This window comes from Apodemus sylvaticus, chromosome 23 (assembly GCF_947179515.1).
Source record: "Apodemus sylvaticus chromosome 23, mApoSyl1.1, whole genome shotgun sequence".
Lineage (NCBI taxonomy): Eukaryota > Metazoa > Chordata > Mammalia > Rodentia > Muridae > Apodemus > Apodemus sylvaticus.
This window is the reverse complement of record NC_067494.1, coordinates 25,152,149-25,170,483: the sequence shown is the minus strand read 5'-3', so window position 1 is coordinate 25,170,483 and position 18,335 is coordinate 25,152,149. Positions and strand designations below refer to the sequence as shown.

The 18,335-nt window shown below is 42.4% G+C and overlaps 1 protein-coding gene across 8 annotated transcripts in view; it reads left to right on the top strand.

Moving 5' to 3' along the window:
• The window catches only part of Hivep2 (HIVEP zinc finger 2), a 189,590-nt gene that overhangs the window by 126,257 nt on the left and 44,998 nt on the right, over positions 1-18,335 (top strand). The window contains exon 4 of one of the 8 annotated variants that reach the window (XM_052169386.1): positions 2,108-2,174. The exons of the other annotated variants lie outside the window; for them this stretch is intronic. The gene's annotated coding sequence lies outside the window, so the exon portion shown is untranslated. The remainder of the gene's footprint in view (positions 1-2,107; positions 2,175-18,335) is intronic. 8 annotated transcript variants of the gene reach the window in all.

Below are 18,335 nucleotides of genomic sequence, written 5' to 3'. Positions count from 1 at the left end.
CGTCATCAATTCACTTCCTTCCTATCAATAAATCCTCTCATTGACTCTCACCGGTACTGAAAGGATTCTAGACACCCATTGGTTGGAGATGGTAGGAATGCTTTTATTTCTCTCTTTGACTCTTGTCGGGTCATGGCAGCAAGAGGATGGGGCAGTCCTAGGCCACACAAAGTCCCATGATGCACCATCATTCATCAAGGCCTTGGGGCCTGGTAGTTACTTAAAGTCCTAAGGTAGAAAAGGAAGTCAAAGGACTTTTCCTTTCTTCGCCGTGTGACCTTCTGCCACTTCACCCCCGATTTTCAGTAAATGGGCACCTCTGTCTTATCAGTCAATATTAGAGTGTGATGAAATCCTTGCCCATGCAGGTCTGGGTGGCTCCTCCTACCTGCACCTTCTAGGCCTAGTGGTGGTGATGGGCTGTGGCAGTCTACAGCAGTGCTTACCCCAGTGTCACCCAGCATCACACGCTTGCCCTACAGGGATCAATAAAAAAAAAACAAACAAAAAACTATTAACCCCAGACTATTTGATTCGGTTTTAATGGGCATATTCAAAGCTATGCAAGCCTTCGCTTGGGGCTGACACATCTTTTCAACAGTACAGTGAGCTTACTAAGATGAATTCAGGAACTCTTCCCATGTTATTTCTCTCTGACTTTTAGATGAATCTGTATCAGAAACATTAACTGAAAAATACAGACCTGATAGTCTGGTAAAGGTGACCTCTTTAAAGTACTAAGTAATTCTAATGGAACCATTACTTTTATTCCCATTTGATAGATTAGAGAACTGAGGCACACAGAGCTTAGGTAGGTAGCTCACCCGATGCTTTGTTCATTGAGTGTGGGATATGGTTGAAAGCTGATGTTCTAGCCCAGATCCCCATGACATGGTCTGGAGGCTGAATACCTCTTGATATGATGTTAGTACTGTACACTAGAGTTTCTTTGGATTGGGGGAATGGATGTGTCTGTAAGAAGGGAAACTTTGGACAGTTTGTAGTGTTGTCAATATAGTCTTAGGAAAGACTCTCCCCGTCTCTTCGAAAGATGCTATTGTCATTTGGTTCAAAGCTTGCTCTGCTTTATTCCCTTTCAGTGTGAGGACAGGAAAAACAGGTTCTTAGTCAAAATTGGCGTTGTTACAGAAGGTGCCAGGTTTGGATTGTCTCTGTATTTCAGGAATGTGACAAGCCTTTGCTGTTGAAGCTTTCTAGTTGGCCGTGTTAGTAGGCGCACGCTAACATTTCTGTCTGCATTCCTGTGTCTTAGAGGGAAAATAAGTTTGCCAGTGTTTATCTTCTTGAATATGACTTGACGTTAGTGCTGCCTGAGAAGCCAAACTTGCTTGAATCAGTCACCCAGATGGCCAGACTGGTGGCGAACCTGCCTTAGAGATGTTTGGCGGTTGGCACGTGGGTCTGTGAGGTGTGCTGCGCCCCCGTCTGTGCCAGGCTCGGAGAGCGGATTCTTTGATACGGTGAAACAGATGGTACAGTGCAAACTAAAATGATGAGGGGAGGAAAAAGAAATTGGAAAAAAAGTAGAGAAAGGGCATTTGATTTTCTAATTCACATTTCGGAAGTGAATTCGAGCCTCTGTGATTGACTAATACATGCAGTGTTGCTGTAAGACATGAATCCATTAGCGTCTGTTTGAACAGATTTGAGTAATCGGCAGGAAGCAATCTTTTTCTTCATGGCCACTGTCCCAAATTTCATGGGGTTGCCTCCAGATGCAGAAGATTTGGGCCGTTGAAAGACATCGCAGATCAATCTAGATTTTTCAGAGTAACTCATCCCATACCACCCGTCTCAACCAACAGAGGGAAGGGCCGACTTTAATTTTCACGCTAGAATATATATTTAGATATTTCTTCCCAGACACATATCAGTAGGAGGGGAGGGCGCAAGTGCCGGGCAAAGTAGCCATGATAAGAGTAATTAATCAGTCTTCATACAGCTGCTTCCTGACATTTCTGCAAATCGTTGTGGAAAAATTAATGAAGGTTAAATCAGTAATGGTTTCAAGCTTGGCCAGTGGAAAGTATGACACTGTTTCCATCAGCAAGTAAGCTGGGCTGCTTTTTTTTCTTTCTTTCTATAGGGGAAGTGGTATGCTGAGCATTCTCCACAGGAAATGGAAAAGGGCTGCTGTGTAGTGTGCAGTACAGGTATGCAGGAGCATTCTGGGAGTGCTCCAGTGGGCTGCCTTTGATTGACAGCACTCGGTTACCTCTTGTGCTGGAAGCATTGTGCCGTGTGTAGAACAGGAATATTCTTTTTTTTTTTTTTTTTAAGGCCAGTGAGAACATTGGCCTTCTGTTGACCTGCCGTCCAGAGAGGCCGATGCTCTGTCAATGTGAACTTCAGGAGGCAGAATGTGGAATTTATGACAAACAGAAAGTGAAACTCACCTAGCTGAGTTTATTTTTCAAGCTGAAGGTAGTTCAGCACAGGCCCGGTTCACATCCTGCGTAACCCTATGGGATTTCCCCAGCAGTAGTTAAAAATTTTCCCATAGGGTCACACAGGATGTGAATTAAGTAAACACTTAACAGGCCCGATGAAAAGGAAATCAGCGTTCTAAATGGTCCTTTCACTGTTCGCATCCTGCCCTTATTAGGAACCTGGGTAAGGGACATGCCGGTGTCTCCTCAAGTCATGGCGTTATTAATCGAATGTATTTATCATCTCCGTCACTTAGGACATGCATTTCCTTATAGAAGAAACTAAATCTCCCATGGGCATTTTTTTCATTTGTGTTGGAGTTGTGTGTGTTGGAGTTGTATGTAGGAGTGTGTGGATGTGTGTGGAGGCCAGAAGGCAACCTCAAAAGTCATACATACTTCAGGGACATCTTATCCTTTTGAGACAGGGTCTCTTGTGGACACTCTGCCGAGTCACTTTAGTTGTCTTCTTCAGTTTCACCTAAGTGGTGGTGGTGGAGGAAAATCAAGCTTTATATAATAAATGGATCAAATAATCCAGGCTAATTACATCTCTGTTACTGTCTATTAAATACATCTGTCTATATTATTTATATCAGTATCTATCTGTCTGTCCGTCCATCCGTCCGTCCGTCCATCCATCCACCTACCTACCTATCTATGCACCCATCCATCTATCTATAATTTGTCTATCATCTATCTCTGTCTATCATTAGGTACAGATAGATGCTAGATAGATAATCATTTTGATCTACCTTTTATGTCCTCATCTTTGCTTTGCAATCTAATTTAAATGTCACTTCTTAAGGCATCATTTTTTTGCAGATCTTCTGGGCAAATCTCTCCTAAAGCCTATACATTTTACCCATGGTGTTCCTCTACTGGTTTAGATAATTCTTTACTCTTAGATTGTGTTAGCTCTCACTGTTCACATGGAAAAGTGTGAAGTTAGTGGATCTTATCATTATTGGTGAAGTTTTATTTATCTCTTTGTTCAACACACTGGACCTAAAGTCCAGCTTAGTGCTGAAGAGACTGGGGCACTTCCTATACACAGCTGGGAAGGGGCCGGCGTTTGCTGGAAGTGGAAGAATTTACGTCTGACCCTGGGGTTGTTACTACATGCTAACTGCCTGTTATCTCTGAATGAACAAAGCATCACTATACAGGGAAAGTGAAATCAGTAAGAATGGGGCTCTGAAAGTGCGCTTTCTACCACTGAGCCAGTCAAGTACCCTTGTGGGGGAGAGGTGGAGATTCATACCTGTGTGTGTGCACATTTAGGTACAGCCCAGCAAACAACCTCTCATTTCTCACTGCCATTTACCTGACTTTTTCCAGTTAAGGTTTCTTGCTAGGACCTCAGGTGTAACTGATAGGGTTAGGCTTACTGACCAGCAGTTCCAGAGAGTCTCCTGTCTCTGCTAACACTGTGAGCTTTTTATATGAGTTCTGGGGAATAAATTTGGGTTCCCATGCTTGTATAATAAGCGCTTTACACACTGAACTGTCTACCTAGGCCCAAGTGCTCTCTCTCTTTCTTTTTCTTTTTCTTTTTTTTTAAGCTCTAGCTACTACCAGCACAGTACCTTATTTAGAATTTTCACTTTGGCTATTTGCAAAGTGATCTTTAAAGACAGGCGCTGTTAGGTTTCTGAACTGTATAGATCTAATGTCGGAGTCTCAGGAGAAAATTCAGGTTTTCTCCAGCGGTTCATTCAGGCTTTCTTCTTTACTGTCTAAGACTAAGTGTGAAGTCACACAGATTCACTTGCTTTGGGATTGTTGATTCCTTCAAGGGTGAATGCAGAACTCTTCAGCTCCATTCCATAAGGACCTCCTCTTGAGCTGCTCCGACATGAGTCATTCATCAGATACCATTCCTCTTCCTCTTTGCCCATCATTCTCCCTATCCCTCTCCATTCCCCTTCCCCTCCCCCTTTCCCATAATCCTTGATGCCACCGAGGGAAAAAATATATATAGGGAATTTAAATAAACATTTATCTAGAAGCAGATCGCCATAATCTTTGATGGCAGCCAATTCTTTTCTTTGCTGTTGTACATTGATGGTTTCCTAGCAGTAAATTATGAGTTCTGAGCACAACAAGCGACTTTGAACCAAGGAAGCCTCAGTTGAGGGTGAGGTGTACGAGGCTGTTGGGGGGGTCTTAGAGCCAGTGTGTGTGGGGCAAATGCCAAGTTAGTGTAAGGAAGAAAGATGCAGGGGGTAATGGATGCTATTGGATGATCTGGGTCTAATATGCAGAGTGCTAAGACACCATGAACACCACATGGGATTAGGTGGTGTGTAGGAGGGTGTAGACCGCGATGGGAGGGTCTTGATAAGTGGGGCTGAAAATCTGGACAGGTGCTAAGAGCGTAGAGTGAACTGGAGATTGTCAACAGATGAGATTGGATATGATTACAGAGGCTTGTGCCTATGCAATGTAATTAAGAAGTTAATTAAGAAAATTCAAGAAGGGGGGAAACTATGTGCTAGTCATGGCCGAATTAAAGGGGAAGAAGAGAAGAATTGGAGATTTTGCTCATTAGATCGTTGCCATGAGCCCCTGGCTCTCCTGAGATGCATCACCGCTGTTGAACTCAGGCATCTCCCAGCCTCACCTCTGCCTGTCAGAGCTTTCAAGGCCTAATTTACGTCTACCAGCTGCACAAGTGTTTCCTTCCCAACACCAGCTCACAGCAGCCTCTCCTTTACTGTGCTTGTATACTGCTATTATAAATGCAACGGCACTCAACTCCATCTTCAAGGCTATAATTTACATTTTCATCTGCATGCCTACTTGTCTTCCAAAAGAGCTTCCAGACTGCTGTAGAATATAAATATATGTGTGTGTGTATGTATGTATACATACATATATATATATATATACATACATATATCTAGCATATGTATGTATGTATGTATGTATGTATGTATGTATGTATGTATTCTAAAACAGATAACAAGACCTCAGTGTATGTACTAGTGATTTAAAGGAAGATTTAGCCTTTACTGTGTTGTCATGGGATTACTAGATGGTACAGAGGGTAAGAAGTACAAAACACTGTCCTGAATTTTCAATTCAGATGAAGATAATTGAATTAAGTATTCTGTCCAGGAGATTAGCAGTAGGATAGAAGTTTGGGATTAAATAAGGAAGTTTTTGGAACTCTGAATTTTCTAAAAGAAGGTTATGAGTTTGCCACCACTTCTGAGGCACTTGTCAGGGTTTACAATTATTGTGCGTTTAGAGGTCAGAGGACAGTTCTCAGCAGTCGGTCCTCTCCTGCCACCATATGGGACATGGGGATCAAACTCAGATCAGCGGGATTGTCTGTGAAGGCTATCCCCACGGAGCCTTTCCATTGGCACCTCCATTATGTCATAACAGGAGCCAGTGGTCTTTCAGCAGACACTGAGTCTGAAAGCCTTATCTCCCCTACACACACACACTGTTTTCCCCACAGCTCAGAGCATTCACCACTGCCCCACTGCAGTACGATGGACATGTTTAAGTTCTTGTTGATAAGCGTTCCACTGTCTTTGACTTTTCTCTGTGAACTATTCTTCCCTATCAGCGCTTCCTTCATCGGTTTTAAACGAGCACACATAGCGACGGCTTTATCATTGGCACTTTGTAATTTCCTTTGGCTCATCTTTCCTCCCCACTCAGCAACCTCTGTATCTTCACTTGCTACACTCGGTCTATTACCTTTTCCTCCAACTTTATTCCATCCGTTGATCACCTTTCTTGTCTCATGAACTCTACATACTCACACCCACATGAACGCATACTATAAAGAGGAAAGGCCAAGAGCATACAGTGTCTGTCTTTCTGAGTCTAGGTTACCTTACTCAGTATAATAATTTACAATGCTAAAGCTGGGGAAACGGCTCCTCAGGAGCGTGCCTACAGTGTGAGCATGCACTCTTGTGAAAATCACTCCTGTGAAAGCGGGACAGATTGGCACTTGTCTGGAACCTCAGTACTGGGTTGTGCAGAGATGGGTGGATACCTGGTGCTCATGGGTCAGAAAACCTAGCTGGTAAAATTAACTTCCGGTTCAACGGGAGAACCTGTCTCCAAAATTAACATGGATGATGGCTAAGGAAGACAACCAGTTGTACTCCTATGTACTTATAAATGCACATGCACCCACACAAACCTGTAAATGCAACACACACACTCTCTCTCTCTCTCTCTCTCTCTCTCTCTCTCTCTCTCTCACACACACACACACACACACACACACACACATAAATAAATAAACAAACAAATAATTTCCCTATAAATTCCATAAATTTCTCTTCAGATAGCTGAATGAAATTCTATTGTATATATCTATAGTACATTTTCATTATCAACTTATCAATTGATCCAGACTGATTCCTTGTCTTTCCTTTCTGAATAAAACTACAATCAACATGGAAGTGTGAATTTCCTGTGGTGAAGTCCTTTACCAATATTTCCAGATGTGGCAAAACTGGGTTATATAGTACATCTCTTCTTATGTGTGTTTTGTTGTTGTTGGTTTTTTTTTGTCTTGTTTTTAAGAAATCTCTTCTGATTTCTGTAGTGGCTGTGCCAGTTTATGCTCCCACCAGCAGTGACTAAGAGTTTCACTTTTACCATAGCATCTTCTTTTTAACTAAAAAAGAAATGTGTGCATATGGGTGCTTTGCTTGCATGTCTGTTTCTGTACCACGTGCGTATCTGGTACTCATGGAGACCAACAGAGGACATCATATCCTCTGGATCTGGAGTAACAGACAGTTGTGAGCCATTATGTTGGTGCAATGAGTTGAATCCAGCTCTTCTGCAAATGCTCTTAACCTCAGAGTGCTCTTGACCACTGAGCCCTATCTCCAGCTCCATCATGGTTTTTGTTTGTTTGTTTTATTTTGTTTTGTGTTTTTTGTTGTTGGTGGTGTGTTTTTCTTTTATCCTAGTATTTCGGATTGTGCTGAGAGGTAATATCAATGTAGTTTTAAATTTTAATTTGTCTTTTCTTGAAGCCTAAGAATGTTTAATACTCTTAAAATTGTCAGTCATTTTTGTCTGTATCTTTCTTTTTTGTCTGTATATGTCGTTTTTCTGTCTGTCTCTTTTTCTCTGTGTCTAGGTCTATGTGTCTCCTTGTGTGTGTGTCTCCGTATGTGTGTGTGTGTGTATGTGTGTGTGTGTAAGTGTATGTTTGTGTGTATTAATCTGTCTGTGATTGTGTGTTTGTATATGTGTGTCTGTCTCTCTGTGTCTCTGTTTCTGTGTGTTTCTGGGTATGCAGTTCTTTTATACTCTAGCTATTCACATCCAGTCTGAAGTATAGCTGGCAAAGATTTTCTACTTCCTGTATCTGTTTATTTTGCTGTAGAGAAGCTTTGTAATTTTGTGTAATCCCATTTGCCAATCCTTGGGATTTTATATTGCAGTCCTTTCACAGAATTCTTGCCTATACCTTGAAGTGTTTTCAGTTTTCCTCCAGGAGTTTCAACACTTAAGGTTTTAAAATAAATTCTTAGGCTCATTTAGAATTAGGATATGAGTGTGTGTGTCTGATTTCTTTTGTGTGCAAATGGACACTCAACTTAGCTCGTACGGTTGCTAAGAATGGGCTGTTCTTTTTCCCAGTGTATTATATATTTGATATCTTTGTCAAACTATGGGAGAGGAAAAAGCAGTTTTTGAGGAAAAGAAAGTGAAGAGAGGGTTAAAGTGCTGTGACACGGGAGTGGAGAGGAGGTGACTCTGGGCAGAGGTGACTGCGGGCAGAGGTAACACCAGGTCGAGGCACAGCCTGAAGCAGGAGGGTGATTGGAGGGAAGGACTGACCAAAGTGCATATGGCATTTTTGTCAACTATTGGTTAGCCATAGCAGTGGGCTCCTTTCTAGGTAGAACTCTTCCATTAGTCTGTGTGTCTCTTCTTGTGTCAGTACTATGGTGGCTTTGTCACTATGGCTCTGTAGTATAATTTGGAGTCCAGGATAGTAATAATAGCAACGGCTTTCCTATGATTTGAATGTGTCCTTTCAGAAGCATGTGTTGGAAACTTAGTCCTCAGTTCCGCAGTATTTGGAGGTAGGGCTTAATGGCAGTTTATGAGACCATAAGGGATTTGCCATATGGAATGGATACTGCTGTTATTCTAGAAGTGGAGTCATTATCAAGTGAGTGAGGTCTTCATCAAAGGGTGAGTGTGCTTGTTTCTCTCTGTCTGTCTCAGTCTTTGTCTCTCTGCCTCCCCCCAGTTCCCCCAGCCACACACTTGAACCAATGGTGTGGTGCAGCAAGAAAGCCCTCACCAGATTCCAGTGTAGTGATCTTAGACTTACCAGCGTCTAGAACTGAGAGCTACTGTTTTTGTTATGGTAAATGACTTCGTGCCCACCTCACTATTCCGTCTCACAAATTTAATCAGTTCTTCGGTAATGCCCGTGTTTATTTGTTCCCAGACCGCACTTGTTCCTTGGTCTTCTCTGCTATTTGACTTCTGGCCATTGCTGTTTCCCATTGTTTCTCATAGGTGAGCATCCACATGTGCTTCAGAACCAACTCCTATGAGTCATTTCTCTGACTCCCACACATGTGCACATGCACACACATGTACCCACACATACACTCAATAACTAACTAAATAAAAGTATTCAAAAAAGAATTTAAAAAACTAGCCTGTTAAAACAGAAAAGTACCTTATGTTTTATGACTCCTAAATTTAAGGATCTATAACAAAGGTCCTATGAACAATGCATATATACAGCAATAGGAATATAAGGCAAGACACCAATAGATATATACAAAGAAATATCAGAAAATAAGTAGCTCATTTTTAGGGTATTGAGTTGATCCCTAACTGTGTAGTACATTTTAGCCTCAGAACTACTGGCCCGATTTAACTTCTATAGTTCATTCATCTCTTTTCCTTTGCTATAACAAATTAACTGGGGAAAGGAGGTGGTTTTTGTTTGTTTTTCAGTTTTGTTTTACCTCATGTTTTGTGGCTGGAAGTCCTAACAGCAGGGTGCAGATTCTGATGTTCTTGCCTGATGATATCCTAATGGGTGACATCATAGTGGGAGTGTTTGCGGGAGACAGAGATGACCCGTGAGACCAGAGGTGCACTCGTTCTTAACAGCTTACTCGGAGCTCGTGAGGAACTTAGTTAATCACTTGGAATGGTAGCCTCCAGTGACCTTCTACTGCACTGTACTCAATCTCATAGGGCTGCACTTGGACCAATTCCAACACATGAACTTTTAGGGGACATGCTCCAACCACAGCTAAGCCTATACGTATAAGCATATATATAATCCAGATATATGCTCAAATTGTAGGTTTGGAGTAAGGCATGGATATTAATAGTTCTCTTAAGTTGGTTTCTGTCATATCATTAACCTTTATTCTGTGCAATCTTCCATCGATACCCAGTTTTCTGTTGTTCATTTTTCTTGTCTTGACTTTTGAGGATTTCCTGTTAGTACAGTTTAGATCCCAGTCACACCCTGCTGTTACTACATAACATGACTAATGTTTACTCTTTTGACTGTATGAAATCAAATTAAAGCAAATATAATATCCTTTGCTGCTAATTCTGTCTTTGTCATGCCTGGGGACGATTCTGATAGGCTGATCTCCCCCTGTGAATGTGAGAACGTTTTACACTTCTCTTCATAATTGAAATTTTAGGGTCAGAGTTTTACTTTGTTGAATACTCAAAACTTTTGCATTCCTAAAAGCCCTTTTCAGCTTTTTGTCAGTCCAGATACGTGGACAGACCTTGTTTCTTCCATAGGCAGCGTTTCTCCCTGGGATCACACCCTCCCCCACTATCAGGGCAAGACTCCTCTCAGTGCTCACCCAAAACATGCCTCGCATAGTATGAACTTTACTAGTCTGGCCTGTGGAAGAGGAAACATGGTTTAGCCCTCTGTGAACACTGGGCATTGTTCTTCTTAATATTTTCAGGCTGTTTTTCTCCTAGCAGCAGGCAGTTCCGTTGTATGTGAACATAGATCAGTAGACAGTTGAGTCCCTTCTCTGGTGACTTCCTTGGAGTTCTCTGTAGAATGTTTTTCTCCCTGGCACCCTTCCTCATTTTGTTGACCTCCTGTCTTAGAAGCCCTCCATGCATGGAGGTTACAGGTCTCCACTTAAGTGTTCCCATCCTGTACCATAGATTCCTTGTCGTCAGATGACTGACTGCCCTGAGAACTGTGTTTCCTGTCTTTCTCGTTATTCCTACTCAGGCCAGTAAGTCAGGCTCCTCTTATTTTGTGCTCTTGTGAGGCTGAATCAGAGCCTATTTCAGCATTATTTACCTACTTATACATTATCTGTTAAGTCTGATGAATTCAAGATGCTGTCAGAAATGACTAAATATAGTGCTTAACTTAACATATGCACCTAACCTTGGGAGAGAGATCTGTGAAATCAGAGTGGAGAGAATGTGTTAGGAAATATTTTCAACCCGTTGATGAAAGACTGGGCCCTGTAAATTCCATCTTTGGGAGCTCTTAACCTAAAAGTCAGATTACTTCAATTCAATTCTGAACTTAGGGCACTTGAAAACAATAGCTCTTTCTTTGTATTATCAATATGGTGTTCTTCAACATGGCTGTATCCTATCATAAGGCCCGGGAGGCTTATGACAACCAAGAAATGTTAGCCATTGCACAAAATGCTTGGGTTGAGAGAGAGAGAGAGTACAAATGCTGTGGTTTGGGCAAATCACCTGCTAGTCCCTGTTTCTATGAAGCTGGCTTTCTTACATTGATCCTAAGTGATCATTTCAACTTCAATAACCTTTCTGCATTCTGCAGCAGAGGAACTTGCGTGTTGCATTTTTAATGACTTGTCTTACAATGCTTCTGAGGTCATCCCATGCTGGAATGCTATCTTTCTTCACGTCTCTCCCCCCTCCCTCCATCTCTATCCCCTTCTGTCCTCCCTTTACACACACACACACACACAGCACATAAACACCTCATGAAAACATGTATTTTCCAGAGACTGTTTTGATTTGCTCTTCTTCGCAGATGATAAGATTTGTTTACTTTATGCAGACAGACACTAGCATCTTATTGGGGGCTGCATCAGTATAGGTTTTTCTTCACAGAGGGTATGCATTCCACTTACATTGTTGGGGAGACATGAGACTGAGAAAGGCTTGTGAAAGAATTCCTGAGAGGTAGTGCTTTTATCGAACTGCTTTAATATTTAATGTTGAGAGGAGAGACCATCTTTCCTCCCTGCTGGCTTTTTTCAATCTGCTTGGAACACCATGAAGAAGAAATCATACTGGGTCTGTGTAATCTTTCCTCTTGTGTCATATAGTGTCTGTTTTTCTATGAATCAATACATCCCGAGTATTCCTTTATGCCACCTGGACAGTTATATCAAGGTTCCAGTTGCATCCAGTTTGAGAAACTAATTGCAGTCCCAACTATGTGGACTGTGACTGTATGATATTCCTGGATTAACTTTTCACTGTGATTTAAAAAAAAGCATTCGAATTATTATATATGCAACAGTTAAAATGTTTATCTTAAAATTTACTCATAATGCGTGTGGTACTTACAATTACTATCATTATATAGCAATAACCAAGTTCCAGAAACTATCATGAGAATTTGCATAATTCTCATCCTGACAATACACTGTAGGGTAGGCACGAGGAAATCAATGTAGAGAGGGTAAGATGTTTCGTTAAGATCATAGCTGGAGTAAGCAACAGAGCTAATGTTCCACTACGTGTTCGTCTGACTGTGGGATAAGGTCTGTTCCCCTACAGGACTGACGGTGAATCTCTGTTTGTTCTCAGTGATTGCATGTGGTACATAATAATAAAATTCATAATGTTGGCTAAGTCTCTGTAAAATAAAATACTGGTTAGTCCCTCTGCCACTGAGAGGCAGGTGTTTGTCAAATAGTGCTCTGGGATGGTAGGTTGCTGAAATCAAGAAAGGTGACTCATGTGCCCCTGGAGATGCCCAAGGAAATTTCAGTTGAATGCCGGGAAGTGTGTTCACCATTGAGACGGAGGGTCTAGGGTCTTAGGGTACAGTGTGGAAGTGGGACTATCCTCAGAAGAGAGCAAGAGGAGATGATGCCCAAGTGGAGTCTTGCAGACAGAGTAATGGCCTTCATTATCTCTGGCAAAAGGGCGAAGGTCAAGTCTGATAACTTGGTTTGGGAAGCCAGCATTGACAACGGGTTCAGCCTCAGCCATGGCCATTAAATGCATTATGTAAGCCAGTAATTGTCAATCTGTGGGTTGCAACCCATTCGGAGGGGGTGGGGTCAAATGACCCTTTCACAGCGTCACCTAAGACCATTGTAAAACACATATATTTACATTATGATTTATAGCAGTAGCAAGATTACACTTACAAAGTACAATGAACATAATTTTATGGTTGGGGGGTTCACCACATAAGTTCACAACATGAGGAACTGTATTAAAGACCACGGCAGTAGGAAGTTTGAGAACCACCGCGTTGAGTAGAATCTGTCTTTTCCCATGTTCTTTTCCCATGTTCACCATACTGCTTTAAATATTTTAAGCATGTATTGTGTGAGATGTTGGATTTTTGGGAGGGGGTACACAAAAACAATGAATAGTTCAGTCTTCATGAGCCTTATGTCCTTAATATGAAAGGGGAAAACTGCATTTGTGTATTCATAAACAAAGACAGAATGTGGAATTTCCTAATAAAACATAAATGTGCTATGGCATATTGACAGGAGAATGGCTATTAACAGCAGACGGATTTACACACCCAACCACTCATCCCTCCGTCTATCATAGTCATCCATTCCGTCTGCCACGTAGGCAACATACACAGACAGAACATTCATTTTGCACCAGGTTTCGTGGAGTGTCTGGCACATAAACCGATTCTTATGTCCATGTTGTTTGTAATAGGTCATGATGGTCATGAAAATGAACAGACCCCATGGCTTGTGTCATAGCACAAGGCTGGGAAAGCCTGTGTGAGCTTGAGAACAGTCCTTAACCATTTTCCTATAGCTGCAGATCCTAGAGCAGAAGATGGAAGAGCAGGTTGATTGGTCAGGAAACAGTAAGTATGAGAGAATCAACAGGAGTAGACCTTGGCTTTGGAACTTCTGTGAGAACAGAGAATCACTGAAGGATTTTTAAGCAGAGTGATGAGTTCAGAGATTCATCTTTAGGAAAGCTCTGTGGTTGAAGGAACAACACGGGCCTGGAGTCATGCTATGAAGTTTCCTCAACTACTCCAATCAGTTTCCCTAAGGCTTCACCCTCTTGACTTGGAGCAATTAGTCAGCATTTATGGTACTTAAAAATATATATTTATTTGTATTATTTTAAAGTGTGTATATGCGTGTGTATGTATGTGTTACCTATGAGGGTCAGAGACATTAAATTTCCTTGAATCTGGAGTCATAGGCAGTTGTGAGCTTCCTAGCATAGGTTATGGGAACTGAAACCAGCTCTTCTGCAAGAGCAGTACACAGCCCTAATTGCCAAGCCATCGTCCCTCTAGCCCAGGAGTTCTCAACTTATGGGTCACGACCCCTTTGGGGGTTGAAAGACCCATTCACAGGAGTCATCTAAGACCATCAGAAAATGCAAATATGTACATTATGATTCATAGCTAGCAAAATTACAGTTATGAAGTAGCAACAGAGATAATTTTGTGGTTCCTGGTCACCACAGCATGAGGTGTGTATTAAAGAGTCTCAGCAAGTGTGTTCTTCACCACAGCTGCTTCCCAGAGAGTAGACATGTGGCTGTTTTGTAGTCTCCCTCCTGACTTGGACACATAGCCCTTCAGTAATCCCCAAAACTGTGTTATGGCTGTGATAAACCTACTGTAATATATGTGCACACCCAAGGCATTATTGCTTAGCATATTCAATCACAATGCTGAACTTCTTATTAGAGCATGGGTATCCAGCCATATACCTGAAATGTGCTTTTCATTCTGTGCATCTAAATGGAAAATGTAAAGTTGGTGTGTGTCATTCCGTTGTACAGGGATGTTTCTAGGACAACATCAAGGCACAGTTTGACATGTGACTGTCTTTGTATGACACATATGACCTCTTCTAGAATCCAGCTACATGAGGCACTGTGCTTACGAGACATCTTGCTTTGTGTGCCCCGATGGGCCCCAATGCAAATAGAGCGTAGAATGTACTTGAGGCATACAAACTGAGGATATATTTGATTAAACAAAACATGAAGGGAGCGTTGGCCTTAGCTGACCTTTCTAGTCCATTGTTCGGATGCCTTAGCCAAGCTGATTCTGCCTACAACCTACCCCTTGCCAGCTCTTGGCTATCGATGTAGTGTTCTACCACCTGGGTAGCTTCTCCCTCCAATCTCTGCCATTTAGAGTCTTCCTGAGTCAGCTTGTCAAGGGCTGGATTTAACATCACTGTCCTTTGCTGAGCCAATGTTGATTACCACTATGAGAAATGCACATGCTCTCCCTATGAATAATTCTCTAATGCTTATGAAGAGTTAGAGCTGGGGCTTTGTGGTGGGGTGTACCTGGTTCCAGTGCCAGCTCCTTAAAATCGCTGGGACCTCAGAACGTTATTTAACCACTATAAACCTGAGCTCAAATCTGGGAACATACCATCTGCCTCAAGAATTATTTTGACAAATAAATGAGGTGAGATGTATAAAAAGTTAAGCATAATGTATTGAGGAAATATTAAATTTACTTTTGTCTTCTCTGGGAATACATCCCGAGGCCACATCCTATCTCAGACTTACCATCATAGGTTCTTTCCTATAAACTCTGGAAGAGGCTATCGTAGTTCGTGGAACACGACAAATATTTTGTATATGTTCATATACCTATATATGATTTCTGAATTGGCCAATGGACTGTGAATGAAGAGGCTTTATGACAAATGCAACTTCAGGCTTTGATTATAAAGGATAGTTACCAAGGGCAGTCCTAGGAGGGTGTGTTCTGAATCTGCCGCACCTCTGAGAGCCCTGGAAGATCTCTTCCTGGAGAGCTCAGCTGTACTTGGCAAGCCCCGGAGGAGAGCAACGGAAGGAAGGCAGGTTCTCACGGCCTATCCACTCCCCGCTTCCATGACGATGAAGAACAAGGCCTGTGGAAAGATTCCTGCGTTAGGTGGAGGGACTTCTGGCACCTCACCATGATGTTCTCAGAGGGGAGCTGGAATGTCGGAGCAGGGAGTATCTTGAGAAGGAAATGTTCTTCCAGTTTGCTTCCCTTGCTCTCTGTAAGAAGCACAGGCTGTCCCCCTTGTGCAGAGACCAGCTAGAAGAAGTGGCCAGGGGTGGTGCGCCCTGTACTTCCGGCCCCTGAGGCTCTTCCACAGCCTTTGCTGGCATTACCAGTCCACCTGCTACACTTAGGAGGCCATCTGCTTGTGACCCATCTCATCTTGTCGGGCGTCCACTTGGCACTTAATTCATCTTAGAAAGCAGATGACCTCACTTTATTTCACTGGTAGGCTGTTAAGGTGTTTTGTGCAGTTTTTTGGTTTGTTTGTTTGTTTTATTTTTGGATAAGGGCGAACGTGTTGGTGGGGACCCTGATGGAGTCTGATTGGAAGGATTTATCTTGTTAAACTCTGTTCAAAATAAGTATCTGGACTAATGTCTGGGAATTTCTGTGCATGAAGGTGTGTGCGCCATACATTCAGGTACATGGCCTTATTTTGCTTCTCTCTCTCTCTCTCTCTCTCTCTCTCTCTCTCTCTCTCTCTCTCTCTCCCCCTCCCTCCCTTCCTCCCCCCTCCCTTTCCTGTTCCCCCAGACCATCTTTGGAATAGCGAGTTTGTATATCATTGATGGGCTACACAGAATACCCAACCTCCAGTAAGACGGCTTTTCTCTTACTTTTTGCTTGATACCGTAAACAAAGGTGACTAGAGAGAAAATGATACATCTCCTAGGCACCCCAGGCATAAGTGAGCCCGGACCTTGAAGCCATTTTGCTGGGCCAGCCCGGTTTCTTCTTCAGCTGACTCACATGGAGGTCAGAATTTCACCCTCCATTCCACTCTTGGCTACTACCTCTCTTCTTGTTTCTTTGCCAAGCCCCTCCCCCATCTCCACTACCTGCCCCTGAAGAGAAGAGCTGTGAACCTTGATGTTCCGAGATTTATCTTGGGATCAGGCTAGGTCAGGAAAGCATGAGCGGCAATGTACCGTGCACCCCACAGCTTCTACGTTCGTGGATCCATCAACCTGTTTTGGCACCTGTGTAATTTTTTTTTGTCCACAAATTTGTAAAGCTGTTCAGGCCCCACCGTGTGTGATATTTATAATTATTCACACGTCCTATGAGCTCTTTGCTACTAAGGCATGGCTGCAGCTGAGGCTGTGAACAAATTCTTCCAATTAACATGTGTGCGTGTTGGATAAAAATAAATTGGCGTTGTGTTTCCATGTGCAATTAAAGTCGGAGCCTGAGTTCTGTACACCGTGTCATGCACAACTGGATGCAGGAATGAAAAGAAATTGGAGAATCAGGTAAACTTTTGATACTCCTACCTTAGGGACCTTCCAGTGGCCGAAATCTTTGTGAGTTCGACAAGTTTGTATGAAAAGGAGAACATTCAGGTTCCTTCTGTCCTTCAGGAATCAGGAGATGCAACCCTGTGAGCAGGTTGCCTGAGAAGGCATAAGAAAAGGATACCTTGGGAAAGGTATCCTGGCCTTTAATGCAGAAGGAAAGCATCTGTCCTATTCCTTCCTTCTGTCCTGACTGAGCTGTGTGACTGTGGAGTCAGGATAACTACTGAGCTTATTTTCAGTCCTGACATCTGTGTTCACTTGAGTCCAGGGAAGATGTGTTCCGTTTGTGTCCTGAGGGTTTGTATATGTGTGTCTATACATAGTTGTGGGGTGTTTTCCACCCCGTTGTTGGTTGTAACCATGAAAGATACAAACAGCAATTGCTTCACAGTTTAATAAGCCTAAGTCTTTGTGCCTATGTTGTGTAGGAGAAGTCTTTTCCCCTCTCAACCCTCGTCTTCAACTAATTATATGCCTTGCCTATGCAACTGTAATTATTTCAGCAGCCTTTGCAAAACCTTTAAACTATAGTCAGAAAAATAGCAGAAATGAATCTATTTTGAGAGCTTATGTGGTGAAGCAAGTTCTTGCAAAAGAAAGGGATCCTCTGGTTTGGACCCAGAGTGATTAGCGTTTTGTCACTTGTAAGTTCAATTGTGACATATTGGTGGTGCACCCAGTTTTCTTACTGGATCTGAAATATACACTTGATAAATTTCTCTCCTTAAGAATGAAATGCACTGCAATCTTGACCTGGTCAAATGGTGGCATTAAAAAAAAAAAAACCACAAAACTTTCCATGTGCACATTTTCTGTGATGCCCTTGGAAGACTGCAGGTCACCCCTGCTCTTTGTAACTGATTTTGTGTCAAATGAAATGTTTTAGATGTCATCCACGTACTTGATCATTTTCTTAGCTTTGTTGATTTTAAAAGATCGCGTAGGTATGAAAACATCAGAAGAAAAGTTATACATTACAATATCTAACTCAGCTTCAGAACATGGAAAGACTCTTGCTCCAGGTATTAAAAGCATGACCACAGTTAAGTCCATGCCCTCACACACCAGAGAGCATCTTTTTACCTTTGATGCATGGCAGAGATGCTGACTGACTGGGCGCCAAACCCATGTTCCATCTCCCCTGGGCTCACTGACCTCAGCTCCTGAGCTTACCGCTATTGGAGGAAGCAGGTGGCTGAGTGATGGTTCCTGGGGTAGATAGAAGTCATGTGATGTACTTCCTGGCCTGATTCCTAAAACTCCCCCCAAAATGACTCTCCTCATTTCTCCACTCTGCCAGCTTGAATCATTGATGAGGGTTGGAAT